The sequence below is a fragment of the Canis lupus genome, chromosome 16 (genome assembly GCF_003254725.2).
Source record: "Canis lupus dingo isolate Sandy chromosome 16, ASM325472v2, whole genome shotgun sequence".
Taxonomy (NCBI): Eukaryota; Metazoa; Chordata; class Mammalia; order Carnivora; family Canidae; genus Canis; species Canis lupus.
The window spans coordinates 40,820,751-40,834,484 of NC_064258.1; the positions used below are offsets into that span (position 1 = coordinate 40,820,751).

At 33.9% G+C, this 13,734-nt stretch overlaps 1 long non-coding RNA gene across 4 annotated transcripts in view; it reads left to right on the forward strand.

The window, feature by feature from the left end:
* Positions 1-13,734, forward strand: part of LOC112676073 (uncharacterized) — an 88,146-nt gene that overhangs the window by 9,404 nt on the left and 65,008 nt on the right. The window lies entirely within an intron of this gene.

Sequence of the window (13,734 nt, forward strand, 5' to 3'; positions counted from 1 at the left end):
TATAATGTGCCTTTGTGTGGATCTATTTAGGTATATCTTATTTGAAACTCTGGGCTTCCTGACCCTGAATGTTTTTCCTTTCCAGGTAAAGGAAGTTTTCAGCCATTATTCCTTCAAATACTTTTTCTAGCTCTTCTATCTCCTCCTTTAATACAGATGTTATTCATTTGATGTCCCACAGTGTCCTTAAGTTGCCTTTGCTATTTTTCAGTCTTTTTTTTTTAATTGTTTTGTGTGAATCCCACTGTTCTGTCTCCTAGATCATTTATCCTTTCTTCTGCTTCATCTAGTTTGTCATTGAAACCCTCTAGTGTATTTTTTAGTTCACTTACTCTATTCTCAGCTGTGTGACTTCTGTTGATACTTTACTATACTTTCTGTCTCTTTGCTAAAGTTCTCACTATGTTCATCCATTCTTCTCCCAAGTTTGGTGAATATTTTTAGAACCATTACTTTGAACTTTTTATCAGGTAAATTACTTCTCCTCTTTTTATTAAGGATTTTTTTTCCCAAAGTTTTATCTTGTTCTTTCATTTGGAACATATTCCTCTAATTCTTCAATTTGCTTGACTTTCTGTGTTTGTTTCTATGTATTAAATGAAATAGGTATCTCTCCCAGTCATGAAGTGGTCTTTTGTAGGAGATAAACCTTATTATTCAATCTTGCCTTAGCACTTGGTTATCTCTTGAATCTTTGTGATTGTCTAAACACATCATGATTTCTTCTTTTTTTTTTTTTTGCTTTTTAAAGTTTTTATTTACTTATTCATGAAAGACACACAGAGAGAGGCAGAGACATAGACAGAGGGAGAAGGGAGAAGCTTGTGGGGAGCCTGATGAGGGTCTCAATACCAGGACCCTGGGATCATCACCTGAGCCAAAGGCAGACACTCATCCACTGAGCCACCTAGGCACCCCTCATGATTCATTTTTGACAAGTTCCAATTGTTGAGGTTGTGCCACAACTTGTCAGTACTCCAAAAGGTGGGAGTCTCACTTAGCACTTAGTTTTTGGCTGACTGGAAGCCAAAACCTCAAGCAGAAGCTTTGAAGTATGAAAATACTTATGGTCCTGTGGGACCCCAATCATAAATCCTGCTGACCTCTGGATCATGTGATCTGGAAACACCCCCTGGCTGTCAGTTGGAAAAATCAGAGTAAATTTTTGCAAACTAGACAAATGTGTAAGTTTCTTTCTGGGAGGTACCATCAAGCTATAGGCAAGACTGTGGGCGAGCACAAACATGCCGTCCCCTAGCCCACACTTTCTGAGAGCATCTCTGTAGTTTCTAGGTGTATGGCAAACCAGGACCATGACACTCAGGCCAAAACTCCTGGATAAGTAAATAGGCCTCTTTCAAATAAAGATGGGATGTGTTCAGTCTTGTCTGTGCAGTACTCTGGGGGTGTGACAGTCTGCCACAAACTGTCTCTTCAGTTGTTACAGCTCCATGGAACCCAGGAGAAGAAGCTTACCTATTCAACAGAGACAGGTGATTAAGGAGCATCCCTTATGTGGACTGCATAGCCCACTGATTTTTAGCAAGGCAGGGGAGAACAGAGGGCCAGGGCATGCATGACAACTTTAGTGCTTCCACCGGAAAGTGCAGTGTCTACATGTACCTGCTGGCACTAGCAAAGTAGAGAGATGACACAAAATGGCACCCTCTAACAACTCTGTCCCTTGAGAGAGTCCTTATAGGCCTCTGCCCTATGGCAGATGCAATAAGACTAACAAGTGAATCTTTACATATAGTCTAGATGCTTTTCAAAATGCTGCTTTTGTACTGGGCTGCACTTCAAATAAGTGCATACAAGCTCAAGAGGAGTATCTCATCTACCTCCAGTGCCTTTTGGGTCTCCTAAATTTTAGCCCCATTGTTTTTTTTTAAAGCTAGACATTATGAGGCTCATCTCTAGTGCATATCTCAAGAGTTGGGGTGTCTGATGTGGGACATACACTTCTTAGTTCTCAGAGAGAAGCTTCAGATTTATGAGATGCCTCTGAATTGTGTCACCATGCCACAGGTGGGGTTTTTTTGGTGAGACCATGTCTCTGCCTCTCCTACCCATTTCAGTGTGACCTTTTTAAATTGTTTGTGGAGAAGAAACTATTCAGACAGTTTTTAGGTCTTTTTCAGAGGGAATTGTCCCATGTATAGCTGTAAATATGGTGTGTCTGTGGAAGATAGTTGAGTTCAGGATCTTCCTATGTTACCATCTTGGACTGTTCTGCCCCACAGACCTTCATTTTTATATATACAAACACTCCTATTTGTGACTGGCAAAGCAAATTAGGGTGAACCAATGTGGCAAAAGTAGATCAACATGAATATGAAAGGTTGGTTAAATATAGGTTTGAATATATTTTTACAAACAATAAAAATAACTCATAACAATTTAGAAAATTTCAAAAGTATAGAAAATTATGAAGAAAGTAATAGTTGTTGGGGCACCTGGGTGAGTGGTTGAGCATCTGCCTTTGGCTCAAGTAGTGATCCCGGGGTCCTGGGATCAAGTCCTACATCAGGCTCCCCGCAGGGAATCTGCTTCTCCCTCTGCCTATGTCTCTGCCTCTCTCTCTGTCTCTATCATGAATGAATGAATGAATGAATGAATGAATAAATAAAATCTTAAAAAAAAATAATTGTTGTCCATACTCCTATCAGATATAAACACAAAACATTTTATATCCTTCAAATCTTTTTCTCTTAATTTCTACAAATTCTTTTATAACTATATAACATGCATAAATAATTATATAGACCTAAAACACACAAATAATTGTATCAAATATATAAATATTCCATAAAATGTAAATGTTTACATACATGTTAAAATAATTGGATTCATTAAAAAAATACTGTGTATAACCCAATTTTTTTTCACTTAAAGCTTTATGACAATCTCCTTTTAAAATAAATAAATATACATAGCCAACATATTTTAATGTATTAATTTAAATTAATGCCAAATTATAATTTAAAGAATTATCAGTTTTCACTGTTAATATAAACTAATAACAGTCTTGCATATATAACCTAAGCTCAAAAGTGCATTTCATATTATTTCTTTAGAATAAATCCCCAGTTGTAAAATTATTTGGATAAAGAGAATGCATAAGAATGCAAAACTCCTTCCAAAAACAGTACTCGATTATACATTTGCATCATTGTCACAGTTTGGGTTCTCTAAAAGCAGATGCTAAAATTGAGTTGGTGGTACAAAATATGTCCTAGGAATTAATAGCTGTGAAGGGAAGGGATGCAGCAGTACTGAACAGAGGAACTTGATCAGCAGTGTAGGTTTTTATTTATTTTATTTTATTATATTTTATTTTCTCAATGCCTATTCATGTTCTTTGTTCTTTTTTTTTTTTTTTTTGATATTTTCATCTTATCTTTTTTAGGAGTTTATCATGTATTGAAGATACTAAACTTTTTTCTCTCACGGTATTTCGCAAATAACGATCCAGGCTCACTTATATTGTTAACACTACAATCTATTTTAGGTAATATTAGCATGTCTTTAACACTAATTTTATATGCTAATATAGAAATTTGTTTATCTTATTTTCAAAGTTGCTATTTCTTGTAAATAGGAGCATTAATAATGTTTTGTATGTTTTAACTTGCTACTTTATGTACTTTTTTTAAGATTTTTTAAAAATTTATTCTTGAGAGACAGAGAGAGAGAGAGAGAGAGAGAGAGAGAGAGGGGCAGAGATACAGGCTAGGGAGAAGCAGACTCCATGCAGGGAGCCCAATGTAGGACTCGATCCCAGGACTCCAGGATCACGCCCTGGGTTGAAGGCAGGCACTAAACTGCTGAGCCACCCAGGCATCCCCTTTATGTACTTTCTTATTGCTCCAAATAATTTCTGAATGGATTCTCATAATTTCTAAGTATGCAAGTTTAGCATCCATAAACTTCATCTAATCTTAAATATCAATTATTTGGTAACTTCAATTCCAATACAGTCTGGTGCCATAATGAAATGAAACACTGGGCAGTTCTTGGGGGAAGGAATGAGTGTATTTTGCTTGACTGAAGTATATGAATATTTGTTGCTAGATGGTGAGATTATGATAGGCTGTGGACCCCCAAAATGGCCAGAGCAATACTTCTGTTTCCACATGCTCTTCAAGGATTTTGCCACTCCTTCATCGAGAGGTAGGGGCACTCTCTCCTCCCTTAACAAAGGAGAGAAACACTAGTACAAACCTACAAATGCATTACTAGATAAATGACCCTAACTTTCAAGGCCAGGTCATCAACAGTGGCTTGGTTTTTACCTGGCTCTTTCTTTCAGAATGCTTACCCTTGGAGCTCCTAGAGAAACTTTGTCTACATAGAAAGGCCACTCATAGGTGGTGTAATCAATAATTATTGATTAAATGTGCATACAAAACAAAAAGTATTCTATTTTAATGCTTTTGTCCTTAAATTTTATTTCATCTTATACTATTGTTCTTTATTTCTGTTCAAATGATGTATGTTTTATCATTAGGAATTTAGTGAGTTCCTTTTACACAGATTTCCTTCATAAAGTATAAATTAGACCTTAGTTTTTGACACAATTTAAATATCTCTTTCTAGTAGGAAAGTATAACTCACATTGACTGCCATGATTGCTATGTTTGACCTTCATTCTCTTATATAATTCTATAATGTTTTAACATTTTCATGTGTAATTTATTTTGCTATATGAGTTATATTATTGTTATTGACTTTATTTAATAGGGTATTGGCATTTCATTCAAGTTTTAATTCTTCTGGAAGTTGTCGTCAACTTTTTAAAAATTTGCCTTTCTATTTCTCTATTTGTGTCAACATCTAAATGATACTTATTGACCTTCAACTCTATATAAAATTTAGTAATTAGTTATCACTTAATATTTATCAAAGCTAGCCACACTGCTAGGTATTTTATAAGTAGGTCTCTTGATCTTCACATAAAGCTTATGAGATAGGTATTGTTTTAATTTCTATTATCTTCTATTATCTTTAGAGAAATTAAGTAACTTGTCAAGATCACAAAGCTTCACTCAATGAGAAAACTAGAATTCAAATTAAATTTGTCACATTCCTAAACTCTAAGTTTTAAATCACTACATACTATTGCTATAATTTATACTTCTTCACCAATGCAACTTGATTTGCTCACTTGGAGAATACTTTATCACAAATCTCAGACATCACCTCTCCACACACACACACACACAGAGTGAGAAATTCTCTCTGATTTCCCGAACATTAGTAAATGTTCTTTTTTTGTGCTTCCACATCACTTGCTGCATAAATCTGTATCTGTCATGATGTTTTGGAGCTTCTGGTTGTCCCGCCTGCTTATTAAACTACATACTGAGTTGCACTTACTCTGCTTTCTCAACCTCTCATGATCATTTACCCATAATAGGTCATGGGTAAGTTTTATCAAACAAAAGAATAAATGATTGAATATATTATCCTGTATAACTGGAAAGACACAACCAAGAGAAGTCTCAGATATGCCTGTGTCAAAATTAAATTTTATCAGTATTTCATGTATTTCATAAAAGGAAATCCAAACTGAAGTAAATTTATGTTACTAATTATTTAATGCAGTTAGCATAGACCTGTCATAATTGTTTCTGTGTTTATGTTGATTGTTTTGGTAATAAAATTATGGAAAATATATTAGCATGTACTGAAGTAAAGTGAAACATAGTAGCAAAATATTCTAATCACCACGCTGTTGGGATTTTAGTGAATAGTGTTCTAGTAAAAGCAATGCATATTGACATTTGGGAAAAAAAATGAAATGAGGAACCTAATTCTAAAACCTGAATGGAATTTTAATTTTATTTCAATTTCACTCACCATTAACTGCAGACAGGTTGATTCTTCCTGAAGATATGAGTAGAATCTCTTGAAACAGATGGAGCTAATGGAGGGCTCTGAACAGGGAGCAGCAGTTCTTTTATAAAGTCCCACTGTCAAAGATCATTTTCAGATAATATTATAGGCTCTGCTGTACCACACTGTGATGCTTTCAATTATATTTATAGTGCTTATAATTATAATTATAGTTTTATAGTTTAGAGAACAAATGATTCAAAATTATTTTCATTGAAATTATTATCTATTAAAGTAGAAGATCTTATTAAAGAAATTAACCTTTGTCTAGAAATATGAACAAAGAGTGATTAAAAGAATTGCTCATTATTCACTTCTACTTCAGATATTATCCCATTCAAAAATGTTCCTACTTCCATGTGCTCTATACTACTAATAATGAACTAGATTGGTTATGCTTAAGTTCTTCATGTAGATGATAAACTACTGAGAACAAGAATTCTATTGTCTTATGATACACATTTTACTTTGTTGAAATTAGTGCCCATAGTCATGAACACCGCAGACCCTCAAATTTCTCAACATTTTATAATGACAAAAATATATTTATCATATAATCAGTAAATCAAATGAGTTTCATATTTTTGCATTCTTATAACAAATAATAATTTATATCATACTATAAATATATATATAAACCATATCATAATATGCAGCCTGATCGGCAAATGAAAAGCGGTCCCATTTCGATATTTTCAAAGTAATTAAGCATTAAACTATTAAGGACACAGTCAATACTAGTAAACTGTGAATAGAATTATTTCATATGTAATTAAAGATTATAAATCTTTTCATTTATAGAGCTTCTACAATTTGTTGATCATCACTGCCTTTTCCTTACAAAGTACACTATAGTTTTTTTTAAAGTTGGGTCCATGAGACTTAGAAGTTCACATACTAATTCTTTAAATTAAGTAACAATGTGATGTAAAGCAGTGTTTATACAAACCTATTAAAGTTTATTAGTTTATCTTCTGATGTACATACTTTGCAGTTTATATCAGAAAATTATAGTGAATGAAAAGCATTATCACCTATAGTCTTAACACAAAGGAATATTTTTTTCCTGTACTGTTATATTTAAGATGCACTTAAATCAAGGTTTATTTCTCCACAAAAATGTTGAGAACACTGGTTTTTAAATAAACGCACATTTTTAAAGTGTAATTAAAGATCTTTAAGATCTCTCTTTGATTTACTATATTTAAAGTCATTTATAATGTTGGTTCTCAAACTCCTAAAATGTCATATTTAATTTTCCTAATTATTAAAGCAACAAAAATCTATTTGGGAAGATACTGAAAACATTAAGAAGCAAACTAAAATTTTTAATTGTTATTTGATATTCAAGGCTTTGACTGTAAATGACTCTGTAATTTTTAAATGGAAACATCTCCATTTCTATATTCCAAAAGAACATGAGGCAGTCAGAATTGTTGAATAAAGAGTGAAGCACCAAAATTAACAGGTCCAAAAAAAAATTAACAGGTACAAACCTGTAGATATCACACATGTAAAGGTAGACCCTTGGAATAGGAAAAGCAATATCTAAATCTTTCTGTGTAATGTTCTCTCTATTGAGCCACTATAGTATGGCTTTAATGTATATCTGAATATATTCAATTAGCCTTCTTCTAAACTTCTGGGAGATCTTTCATAGGGAATGCCTCATGATAAGTAATAATGACTTCCCTTATTCTATCTGAATCCATAGATTTTTATAAACCAGACCAATGCCAGGTGGCAACCTGGAACACCAATTTGTTTTTAAAGATCAATAGGGGCAGCCCAGGTGGCTCAGTGGTTTAGCGCCACCTTCAGCCCAGGGCCTAATGCTGGGGACCCAGGATCGAGTCCCACATCTGGCTCCCTGCATGGAGCCTGCTTCTCCCTTTGCCTGTGTCTCTGCCTCTCTCTCTCTGTCTGTCATGAATAAATAAATAAAATATTTAAAAAAATAAAAAATAAACAGATCAATAACTGAACAAATATTTGTTTATTAAAGATTGTAGATACATACATATATAATACATGTATGTATAGATGCAGATTCCTATAAATACACAGATAAAGACTTTATAATCTCCCTCATAAATCATTCCAAGATTTAATTTTTTGATGGTGAAGAATTTTATTTTTTCTTTTGATGAGGTAAGAATTTGTACACTTAAATTCAGGTATCATCCTCTTATTTCCCAAGAACATAGATATTTTATACATTAAGACATAGGTTAGATATAGATAAACCCAAAAAAGGAAGTAAATTTTGTCTTTCATCTTGTCTTTTCTCATTTTTGGCTTACTTTTTTTTTTTTTCTCAAATCCAAGAAATTCCCCAAACCTTGTTCTCATAGCCCCAACCACTAATGTGAAGAGTAAGTATCAGCATCCATACTTTTAGGGCCCTACTAACTCCAAGGAGCTATTCTTTTAGTTTGTTTGTTATGGTATAGCACCACACAATCTTACATTAGTTTCAGGTGTACAATTTGGTGATTTGACAAGTTTATATATTATGCTATGTTGACCATAAATATTGCTACCATCTGTCCCTTTACCTATTACAGTATTATTGATTGTATTCCTTAGATTCTGCTTTTTATTCCCATGACTTATTCCATAACTGGAGTCCTGAATCTCCCTTTCTCCTTCTTTGATTTGTCCGATACCCCACCTCCCTCTCTTCAGGCAGCCATCAGTTTACTCTCTGTATTTGTACTTCTGATTTTGCTTTTTGCTCAATTATTCATTTTTTTATTCCACTAATGTGTGGAATCAGATGGTACTTCTCTTTCTCAGTCTGACTTACTTCACTTAGCATAGTATCTTCTAGGTCCATCCATGTTGTCTCAAATGTCATGATCTTATCTTTTTATGGCTGTGTAATATTTCATGGGTGTGTGTGTAATATATATCACTTCCTTACCCACTTGTCTATTGGTGGACACTTCAGTTGGTTCCATATCTTGGCTACTATAAATAATGCTATAATACACATAGAAGTGGATATGTATTTTCAAGTTAGTGTTTTTGTTTTCTCTGGGTAAATACCTAATATGCTATAATTGGATCATGTGGTATTTCTATTTTTAATTATTTGAGGAAACTAATACTGTTTCTACCATGGCTATACTAATTTATGTTACCACTAACAGTGCACAGGAGTTCCTTTTTCTCCACATCTTGACAATGCTTGTTGTTTCTTTTTGAGTTTAGCCATTCCAAGAGGTGTGAGGTGGTACCTCATTGTTGTTTTAATTCGCATTTCCCTGATGATGAGTGACACTAAGCATCTTTTCATGTGTCTGTCGACCATCTGTAAGTCTTCTTTGGAAAAATGTCTATTCAGGTCTTCTGTCCATGTTTTTAATTGGAGTTTTAAGAGTTTTTTTTTTAATATTTTATTTATTCATGAGAGACACAGAGAGAGGCAGAGATACAGCAGAGGGAGAAGCAGGCTCCCTGTGGGGAGCCAGATGTGGGACTTGATCCCAGGATCCCAGGATCATACCCTGAGCCGAAAGCAGATGTTCAGTCACTGAACCATCCAGGTGCCCCTTAATTGGATTGTTTGTGCTTTTGGTGTTGAGTTATAGAAGTTCTTAATGGAGTTTGGTTGTTAACTTCCTATTAGACACATCATTTGCAATTATCTTCTCCCATTCAGTCAGTTGTCTTTTTGTTTTCTAGATGATTGATGTTGTGCAAAAGCTTTTTATTTTAATATAGTCCCAATAGTTTATTTTTGCTCTTATTTACATTGCCTTAGAAGAGATATATAGAAAAATGTTGCTGTGGATGAGGTCAGAGGAACTACTATTTTCTCTCTTAGATTTAAAGTTTCATTTTAGATCTTCAATCCATTTTTAGTTTGTTTTTGTGTATGATGTTAGATAGTAGTCCAACTTCATTCTTTTATATTTATCTATACAGTTTTCCCAGAATCCTTTATTGAAAAGATTGTATTTTACCCATTGTATATTCTTGCCTACTTTGTCATAGATTGACTATGTAAATGTGGATTTATTTCTGAGATCTCTATTCTGATCCAATGATCTATGTGACTTTTTTTTTGTTAGTATTAGAATAGAGATCTCAGAAATAAACCCACATCTTTTTTTATGTTAGTATTAGAATAGAGATCTCAGAAATAAACCCACATCCAATGATCTATGTGTCTTTTTTCATCCTATTACTATACTGTTTTAATTACTACATCTTTATAAAATATCTTGAAATCTGCAATTATGACAGCTCCAGCTTTGTTCTTCTTCCTCAGGACTGCAATTGAGGGTTTTCTGTGTTTCCATACAGATTTCAATATTATTTTTTCCAGTTTTGTGATAAACATTTGCTTGAGCTTTCCCTTTGTTATGAAATTCATTAGTGGCTCTTTCTAATACAGAATTAGTGAATGCTGAAAACCAAAGAAATTTTGTTCCAAGGAGTAAATTTAAAGATAAAAATTGGGGCACAATGACAATCTATTTAGAAAGTAATAACTTTGAAAATGCTTGAAATTGTAACACAAAAAACACTGTGTAGTCTGGCTTCATGCAGATCCAGGTAACAATAATACTTCCCTCAAAAATGTATTTCCTCAAAAAAAAAAAAAAAAAACTGTGTTTCCTCAAATTACATTGTAAGCCAGGTGCCTGAGCCAAAGATTTTAAGACAGTGTCCAAGGGCCCACGAGAGAAAGGAAGAGGGCCAAACTGAAGCAGACCAGAAGAGCTAGAGATATTACCTCCGTGAACTCAAGGTCAGGAGCAGTAGACTTCAAAGGACTTCCAACATGGGAGAACATAGCACCATAATTGGGAAAGGAAGCCTTAACTGATACACCCACAGATATATACGTGCACTCACTGAAAGATGCATGTCAAAGAAAAGTATTGTTTTCAACCAATAGTAAAAGCAATTACTCAAAGCAAGTAAGATGCTAACCTAAACTAAGGAGCCAGGATTGAGAACTACAAAAATGATGAGAATAAAGAAATTAGGGTTTTAAAGTATTCAACTGAGTTGAAGTCTTGAGGAATCTATAATAATGAGTCAAAACATAAAATCAGACAGGCTTCCTCAAGGGGATAAACTATCTGAACTACATTGTTACAGCACTCCAGGTGTTCTTGAAATATAATCCCATCAGCTTTTGATGCATAACACACCATATCAAAACATAATGGCTTAAAACAACACACAGTATTATTCTCACATTCTGTGGATTCATCTGGCAATTCTTTTGGTCTTGGCTAGCTGAATGGGGCTGAACAGACTTGTGTAGCTTTACTTATTGGCTGGGATTGCCGGGACAGTAATTTTCTCACATTCTGTTTCATCACATGGTGGGAGAAGGGTTTTTAGCAGCAAGAGAAGGTTAGTGACAAGGGGCCTCTATTTTCATTACATCTGCTAATGTCCCACTAGCAAAAGCAACTTGGTTTGCCAGACTCTGATTCAAACGGGACAAGTTGCAATATCACATTGCAAAAAAATGTACATGTAGAGATGGGAGACATTTGTAGTTGTTTTGGAAACTAACAAAACACTCTAGAGCTAAAGGCAAAATTCACTTAGATTCCAAAATTCACTTAGATTCCAAATATGTTTCCAACCAGTATTAAGAAATAGGGAACTTAACATAAAGAACATATATCCTATTTATATCCTGAGTTTCATTGGGTTTTGCAGGAACCTTCTAACTTCAGAACCAGGGTCAACACTTGAACATAAAGATGCAAGAAAACCATAACCATCCCACTAGAAAGCAGAGAATGTTTACCAAAGTCCCCAGATATTCCACAACTTCAGAATCGTATAAGAAATTACTATTAGATTAGAAATAATTCCAAGTAACTCAAGGATTCAGTCATGAAAAAGTACCTTCTTTAGAACTGGGCTCAATTTATAGGCATTTTTCTGATTTTTCTGATTTTCTGAAATATGCATGCTAATATTTCTTTTAAAGATCTAAAAGTAATCATATAATGCTGCTAAAGATATAGACCATTACAGGATAATATTGTGTTAGTATTTACTCAGTTATTTTACTAAATATATTATACAAAGTGATGATAATGTCCTGAGATAGGAGATACTATTCTCTTTGCTTTGAGGATAATTTGTTGGAATCTTCTGTCATTTGATAACTTCAACAATGCCTTGCACATAATCAATTGCAATCTCAACTACCATATCATCTTCATTATTGGACTGGTGGAGCAGATGTCACAGTTTAGCACTTGCCTTAAATTTATATGTAAAATGTTCTGCACTAAAGACTTTTTGCATTCTATAAGAATATTCAATTTGAATAATAGTAGCTTACAAATGCAGTTTTCTCTGCATCACTAAAAGGTAAATAACATCATTTGATTTCAATTAAATAAAGTGACAGTGAAATCTTTGTAAGCAAAAATATTATAATAAAAATACATTAGGATGGAAATTAATAGGCACACCATAACTTATGCTTTAGGATGCATTATAACAAGTGTCAGCTGCTGCAATTGCATTCCTTAAAATATAAAGCAAACTTTATTCACTGAATTCATGACAGAAAGGAATCCTGAAAAATTACAGTTCTTTACAATGTCTAACTCTAATATGCTTCCAACTGGGTAAGAGTTTGATTCAGATCAGGATTCAGAAAACAATACAATACCTGGAAAGCAGATACATGCTAGCTAGATGGTATTGTTACATGAGAATGAAGTGATTAGATCTCTCGATTACTCTGACTGTTTAATTCAATTATATATATTCTCTGAATACCTCTGGTATTTTCAACAATTTTCCTTGGTTATTGCAAGAAACAGAAAGTCAAGAAAGAGCTGTCATACTAGATTGGCCCAATCTTATGTTATTCAGTCTTTTAGGGAAAGAGTATTTTTAGCTCTTCCTCAGAATCTGTGTCCCTATTTTAAAACTCTATGCAATTCTGAGACAGGTGCTATGTGGTCTCAGAATCACCTACCCTGACAGATTCTGTCTTTCCTCTCATCAGTGTGATCTTGAGGACCTGGAAGCCCCCTACTGAGTCAAGCTTTACCTAGGGACTGAGATATTCCTTTGAGGTTGCCAGTAGTCTCACTTGCTCACTCTCTTGTAGCCATTTATTCTCTGGAAATGTGGAAATGTTGCTGGCCCTCTGGCTTCCCTGCTAGAAACTAGGGACATGTTCCCTATATTCTCAGACTAAAACTTCTCCATTCTCATCATCTTCCTTCACATTTGACTGGAAAAACTCTTTCTAATTTTAGTGAAATCTTTTCCCTTTTGTATTTATGATCAAGTTATTTTATCTATGTCCCAATATTCTCTCATCTATAGGGTTAGGAAGATTCACAGGAGCTTTCTATATTCCATTTTTTCCCAAATTCACTCAAAACCATAAGCACAAATCTGACCATCTGTTTATATTGAATGGGTTGGGGGTGGGAGTGGGAAAGAAAAAATACAGGGATGAAATACCTAAAATATAATATCATACATTCACGTAGTTTGTGGAGTAGTAGTAAGACGACTTAGAAATAATGCGTGCAAATTTTCTGGCATATTCTAGAGTTGCTCTAGCCTTCCCTGCTCTTTCTCCTCCTTCTTCCCTTCCTCCTTCTTTTTTTTGTTCAGACGCATGCAAAATTAGATTTCCGATATCTCTATTTCAAATATTAGAAAAAATACTATTAAATACCCTGATATGTATATCATATAGAAGATGTTGAAGACCCAGGAATTAATAATAAGAACTTGATTTAGCAGTAAGCTACTGATACTTTGAAGATGCAAGAAATATTTAAATCCCAAAGATTATGAATTACATTTAAGTCTGAA